Genomic DNA, 7800 nt, shown 5'->3' on the forward strand with positions numbered 1-7800 from the left:
TTCTTCAATTCTTTTTAATTATCCTGCACAGTATCCATTGTTTTTATACATCCACTAACATCACTTTGAACTCCAATCATAGAAGTAATCTCTTCACACATATTATTCATTTTAGTTTTCACTTCCATAAATCATTGGTTTATCTGAGAAGACATCTGCATTGACATGTTTTCCATTTGATGAGCAGTCCCTTCCAATATGGTAAACATAGAATCCAGACCAGGTTCCATGACCTCCCCTTGAGGCCTATCTTCTCTAGTCCCAATCCCCATATATTCTTCCTGTGTTGATTCCAGTAATGCTGTACTTTCTTCCTCTTCTGATACAGTGATTCCTCTTCTCATGCGGCATCTTTCGGGCTCCCCACTGCCCACACCTTTCCTAATAATTCTCGGACCCGCAACGCAAAGCGCATGCCCAGAAGGGTCACCGAACATGCAGGTGCATCTTCAGATGCTACACTGCATGCCCCTGGACCACCAGGTATCCTGCGGGCTCGCGGGTCTGTTGCCACTCACCCAATCCACCTGTGCGCCTGGGCTCACGGGAGCACGAGTCAGCACCAGCTGATCTCGTCACACAACCGGCACAATTTACGGATATGTGATCGGTGCCAGTATAATAAGCAGCCAAGCAGGAGTCCTTTGAGACCTCAGAACACCAGTCAACAACTCAGTGGCTTCAACGAGGTAGTTAGGCCTCAATTCTTCAACACTTATATAAAGTAATTTCTTTTGTAACTGAGTCTTTGATTTCTTCACATTTGTAGTCATTACAATCCTCCATTATTCCAAAGTCTGTAAATACTATTTTTAAGCACTTTTACTGGTTTTAAATTTGGGTATTTATAAGTCTAACTGGGGAAAGGTAGAACTTCACGTGTTCCCTCTACGCCATCTTGCCAAGTCCCCCATGGTTCACTTACTTGAGTTCAATGTAGTTGAGTGCTGGCTTTGTTCCTGCAATTCTCTCTATTCTACAATCTATTTTAATACCCCATAAATGTAGTCATATATTAATTTACCTCAACTCCATCCACATGGAATCAATGGACAAACCCTTACGGTCTCTCATGACTGCGTAAAGTTGTGATGTTTTGCCAGAAAAAAATGTGATTTGTTTCATTTTTATTTCCCGCTTTCTAATGTGCATCAAACCATGGAATCCAGAAAAAACATAAGCTGCCAATTGTACCCCACCTGCACCCGTTTTACCCATGTTCTAAATGTCATAATTGTACGTTCAATTCCGCACTCCAGTGAGGCCTCCATGACTGCAATATATATGTGCATTGTAATCAACATGAGATCCAACTTACTTTCTATTAACTAAATCATTATCCAACCAAAAACACATTTGCTCTCTTCCCTTCTTTGCAGAGTCATGTTCATCTCCCTCTATGACGCATTCCATGGCTCATCCCTCCCACTAATCAACCCTTGGTTCCACTTGGATCCATATAACCAAAGGAAGAGATACATTCCTTACTGCAATTCTATATCATAAAGTATCCTTCCAAGTGGAGTAACCATTGACCTGTAAATCTCTGCTGCCATACACTCTACCCTGCCCGGCTGATGTTGCCTCCTCGACAGCGGGGAGAACGTGATAGTGTTTTGCTGAGAACCTTTGCTGTCTTCGTAGTCATGGCAGGATCAACTAGTTGCCAAGCATTTCAATTCTATGCCACTTCGGGCCTCACGTCTTCCCAATGTCTCTTGCTCTGTCAGACCGAGGCTTTGAATACAGAAGGAAATGTGCGGAGCTGGACCAATGGACAGAAATTTGGTAGGGAGAGGGGAGAGGCCTAACGGAAACTGAATAAATCTCCCTCAATAAATTGCAGAGTTTGCGCATTTCACTTCTGAGTTTTATATTGAACGGTGCTGCAATTTGAACAACAAAAAGGCTACTCTTGTATCAACATTTCAGCCACAGAGGCTCTGAATGTTTACAGACTGTAAAAGAGATTTTAAGGTTTTATTGTTTTCAGTTAAATTACATTTAAGAGCAAGAAATACAGAAATTCTGTCAGAAATATGTGAACAAGTTCAGTAATCTACCATAATATTAACAGCTAAAATTTCAGGACAGTTTTTCTGATCCACTTGTAGAAAACTGTCATCTTCTATAGTGCTTTATAGTGACTCCTTTTCATTGTGCTCTATGTGCTGACGACCAAAAGGGTTTAGGCACTTCTGTTATGCAGGATAATTAAACATACACTGGCGTTAATTTATCTGGGCATGGATATCCGGGTTTGGACGTCGTGATGAGTACAGAGGCGATTTAACAGAATGTTGATGCATTGTAGAAAATATATGTTGCGATAAATGTTAAGCAAGTAATAACATTTCCGTTTGAAGTTTGGAAAGTTGTAAGATGATTTGACCTGGGTATATAGGAATGTGAGCAGCCACCTGCTTTAACTCAGAACGTCACATTCCAATTGAAGTTGTACTCATCCGTCAGGGTGGACACTGATAAATGATGTTGAATGTGGAACGTGGACACAAGTTTTATCACCAGTATCAATAAATTATGCCCAGTCTATTAATATGAAGACTGGAAAATATTGTAAAATGACTTGGTGATAAATGATTCAAGTCTCCCATGTTCAACGCAAAGTGATCAGATGAGAAACAAAGTGGAGGTTTGGGGTCGTAGACATTCACTCCATGAAAGATCAACAACATATCTCGACAATATGACCATCCTGTTGCACTGCAGTTCCATCTAATGTACTGTGTTTCGAAATAAGTTGTGACCTGGACAAGGAAATAACATGCATGACCAGGATAGGTCCCTTGACGTTTGTTCATGAGAGGTTGGAGAGGAAACGGTGATTGTCATCGTGTTCACTCAAGTAGTCGAACACCTATGCTATCTTGTCAATGTCGACATACAATCTCCTGCTCAGTACCCACCATCCACCCATTGCCACATGCACAGTAACGCAGCTGATCGCTGATGAGTAAATCAGGAACATGGAGCAAAATTGCTTCTCGGTAGAGAAGAAAACCTTCGAATCTGTGGATAAATCTAATAATGTTGCCTGACAGTTTTCCTTCCGTGATTCTGAACTGGTATCGTATTAAAGGTGAAAAGCGAAAATGATTTGATACATTCATCCACGCGTATCGCGCTGTCTGATCTTTTCAACAAGTATTTGAATGGGAGCGATCAGCTGCTCTCTGAATTTTCTCTGGGTCACTCCGTAAATGAAGGTGTTGGTGCAACAGCTAAAAAGCTGAATCACAGTCCCCGCCATATTTGCAAAATAAAGGCGGATGGACGTCTCCAGGTCCGTGCGAAGGCAGCGCATGAGAATGAAGACCATGGTGGTGGTCGCCCAGCAGAGAAGAAAACTCGCCGACAGGGTGAAGAGCAGAATGATGGATTGTCTCCGGCTCTCCATCTCCGGGTCGCGTTGTTTCTCGGCATCTCGCTGCCCCCTGAGTTTCCTGCGGACACGGCTCGCTGCCAGTATCTGTCTGACGGTCAGAGCATTGAGGGTTAAAATGAGGAAGAAGGGAAGCAGCGGGTTCAATAGGCGGTCGACCCAGTAAAACCCCTCAAAGGATTTTGAAAATGGAAGAACATGTCTCCTTCCACACATCTCATCACCTTCTGTTAAATCCAAATGCATGAAATAAAAAGGGATGTTCTTTAAACAGAATGCGGTCGATATTGTGCCAATAATAATAAACGCATATTTTGGAGTGCAGTATTTTTCTTTGATTTTCCGCCAGCAAATAACCACAAAGCGATCGAAAGTGAAAGCGACCGTGATCCACACGGAACAATCAACAGCGACGTGACACAGGGCATAGTGAACACAGCAGAACGGAACTTTATTCAAGAGGATGGCCATGTTGAACAAAATTGATTCATTTGGTTCCCAAGCTAATCCGTAGCCTCTGACCAAGTGATAGAGCAGAACCTCGAGAACCACCGTCATTAAGTCGGCGACGGCCATCGCCAGCAGGTAGCGAGTGATACATTGGGAGAGACCACAGTTTCCTCGGATGAAAATGACGATGGCCACCAAGTTAACTGAGGAAACAAATTACAGGAAGATTGTGTTAATCATCGCAGCAAACATCTAAACGTATTATGAATTGATCTTTGTTAGCAGATCCAGCATTCAAACGTATGGATTAAAGGAATATGAATACATTAATCACTCACATCTCCCCCAACTTTGTGCATCTACGATGATTTAATGTACTAAATTGCAGGATAAGGAAATCGTCATGGATTCATCAACAATGTGCTGGCAAACAGTTCATTGAGAGGAGGTGACGGTAACACACCGGTAAGGGTGACAGATTAGACGGGTCGGCCCGTTTAACTCTTGATTTCCCATCAAGAATCAGATCCACTGAGATTTCATTGCAGTAATGGTCTTGAATAAAGATCATATCGAGACGTCCTATTAATGAAATTCTGTGACGTGTAATAAGGTAAATGAATCCTCAGTAGAGAGATACTGAGATTGGCTTCAACAATTCGGGAAAAGAAAGCAAGTCGAAGCTTGCATTCGGTAACTGTCATATGGAGCCGCATTCTCTGTCTTCGTTACCAGCAACGGAATAATTCTGCAAAGATGCGCAAAAGTCTTGGAGGGCGATGTGAATATGGCCGGTGTGCGATGACTTGACGCGTTGCTAAAACACTCGAAGGTTGCGTGAAACTTCAGATAGATACGAGTGTGGATCACATCGTTTCACACAGCAATTGAGGGAATGCCCTTCGAATTACTTGAACTATCTCCAAGTTTGTGAACGTGAGACGGTGCCGGTAAATCAGGCCACGTATCGACGCCGACTGCAGCTCCAACCTCTGCCCAATGGGCAAGATCGTTGTGAGACAATTCTACAGGTTAGCGAAACCATTCTACATGCTCGCGAAAAACGAAGAGCGCAGGCGCTGTGATTGTTTTAAAATAATGCAACACTGAAGAAAATCAGTCGCTCTCGGATGAGAAGATATCCTGAACTCGGCCTTTTCTTAATGACCCTGTTGCGTGAAATAATTACCAGGGATGCCGATCGCTGTCAGAAGTGTATAACATGGGACCTTCTCGTCGACAGTTGCCATCTGCTTTTGTAGGATCCTTTTAGTCTCGTACTTGAGGATTCACACGGGATAGAAATCAGAAGCTGAAGAAAATATTTCGACTGTTACAAGTAAAATTAATGTCCGAAATCAATTGCGAAAAAATAACATAAATTCTCCACAGATCGAAAGTTTCACTGGTCGGTCGTCTCTCTGATTCTGCCAATTTCGGGTTCTTGACGACCTGCTGGTGCAGTTCGATGTCGAGGTCAGATCGCAAGTTGCTTCTTTATATAGAACAAGAGAATGCCTTCTTTCACAACACCTTGCATCAGTTTTGAACTAATTATGGGTGGCTAACAAACAGCGCAATATTTCCCGCATCACTGAGCGCTGAATTCCAAAGAGAGCCATGGTGCAAAAATATAGAAATAACACTGACCCTATCCTTGCAACTCGGTGAACTCAGTAATCAGTGGTGGCGACGCTGCACAGAGATCCATCTGACCAGACCTAGAACTACTTTAAATTGGCCAGTGGATACCCTGTGACTCTGTTTCTCGTGGTAATATTAAGTTGACTGCCAAGGATACGCCATGATTTGATCTTCAATTCACCGCCGCGTTACCGCTTATCCTATTCAACCCAATGTGAATTGATGGCTGCATTTTCATGGCCAGATGGAGCTGGTTCGCATGTATGATTTCCACACACTCTCTGGGCCAGGGTCAGGAGAAAGCAATAGAAAATGTGTTTATTCTTTATTAATACGAAAACGATCTGCAGCTCCAACCTCTGCCCAATGGGCAAGATCGTTGTGAGACAATTCTACAGGTTAGCGAAATACGAAAACGATCTTCATTATTCACCAAAGATGCGCGGTGGAGGTATGAGTGTAAGATTTAAAACGGGATTGTCAGAGCTGAAAACAGCACGGTGAATATCCACCGTGATGGGAGAGGGGCAAATGATCTCCTCCCAACCACACACAAGTGATCCGAATCCGAATTTATGGTCATGAACTCGTCATGGAATTTCGTGCTTCTCCACAGCGTCAGAGGGAATGAAATGGAAGGCAGTAAAATTTAGCCCTTTATTCTTTAATATTATAGCGACTTTGCAATTTTAAAACATGATATCATGTAACCATTTAAAGTGATTGGGTGGAACATAATCTTCCCACTTCATCCAAATTACTCGCATAACCATCAATAATATAAACCTATTATCAGGTGTCGAGTGGTATGGTTTCGGCGATTCCCTGACTGGAGTTCAGTCTGGTGCCTGAGATGTCCAGGCCGAGTTGACAAACCTCTGGCGTTTATTCTTGTCCTGCGGTTTGGCGCCTCCATCCCATCACATTATCCGTGTCGACGGTTTGAGAATCATTAATGACAAACAGAACCTTTTCAATCACCTCACAAGTTTAGCCGCTGCTCAGACTTCTTCGGGATTCAATCGACATGAAGGCACTAGGGCAGATCCTTCAAGATGATAAATCCCAGAAATTGGAAGTACTGGGCCCTCAAGGAGGACTCCGTTCATTTCTCTGCATTGACATCGCCTCTGCCCTTTCGAAATGAGAACCTTTAAAATTAAATTAACTCGACGGAGGTACTTCCCCTCGAGAATTAAGTATTACGTTAACCTGCTGAACTATGGGTTCTTCTGGAGCCCACACCAGACTCCGCGATTTGGATCCAAATTACCAAACAAAGTAATTATCGTTTTAAATTCCACAATCGACAATTCACAGACTAAAGAGTGATAACTCCAAACGGCCCTTTCAACAGTTAACTACAACCCAGTGAGCGGTGAATTGTAGTACCTGACACGTATCCCCTTGAAGCAGTTCATCTCCGTTCAATTATGTAGACTAAGTCTAACTGTTCCATTCTCCTTCTGATTCCTACTGAGCTGTCTCCATGCTGACAGATTGGAGCCGGCTATAAACCCGTCGGGTCCATTCATATCATTTCCTCCATAGTCTGCAATCTCCCGGACTTTGGGCAATACATTCTTTCACGGGGACCAGAAAATTTCGCGTGTCCGTCGTGATGGTCTCTGCTTCCAGCCGCCTCAGCGGTCCTGAAGTACAAACCCACCAACTCCAGGGGGAAATGTTGTTTCTGTTATCCCGTCGCCAACAATGTTTCCGTCATGAATTTTACCCGGAACCTTGCCCTTTGACTCACCTACATTTCAGGACGGATTTCTCGGTGAAAGGCTACTCAAACGAATATGACTATTTATTTTGATCAAATAGTTATTGAAAAGCCAGTTTTACCATGAATAATAACACTATATGCGTGGTACAAAATACCAGTTAAGATTTTTTTCCTATTCCCATTGGGATTTTTTCTCCGTCCACTGTGGTTCCTTAATGTTTTTCTAATTTTATTTTTCTCTACTGCGCAAATGAACGGACCGGATGGACAAAGTAACCAAAAAAACTAATATGCAAGTTTGATGCATATTGAGGCACAGGGTATATTTACATAAACATACATACACGCACACACTCACACACACACACAGTCACACACACAATCACACGCACACAGTCACACAGTCACACACACAGAACACACACGCAAACGCACAAGCACACACTCACACATTCACACACACAAAACACACATTCACACACGCGCACAAACACACACAGTCACACAGGAAACACACACACACACGCACAAACACACACAAACACACACAGTCACACAGGAAACACACACA

General features: G+C 43.0%; 1 long non-coding RNA gene across 1 annotated transcript; it reads right to left on the reverse strand.

Annotated features, from left to right (window-relative positions):
* Positions 1–3830: 3830 nt before the first annotated feature.
* On the reverse strand, positions 3831–4446 carry LOC138749373 (uncharacterized). Its single transcript, XR_011348588.1, has 2 exons — positions 4192–4446; positions 3831–4056 (listed from the first exon to the last, which is right to left on the reverse strand). It is a non-coding gene; the product is annotated as an uncharacterized lncRNA (long non-coding RNA).
* Positions 4447–7800: the final 3354 nt, after the last annotated feature.

Source organism: Narcine bancroftii, chromosome 14, assembly GCF_036971445.1.
Source record: "Narcine bancroftii isolate sNarBan1 chromosome 14, sNarBan1.hap1, whole genome shotgun sequence".
Classification (NCBI taxonomy): domain Eukaryota; kingdom Metazoa; phylum Chordata; class Chondrichthyes; order Torpediniformes; family Narcinidae; genus Narcine; species Narcine bancroftii.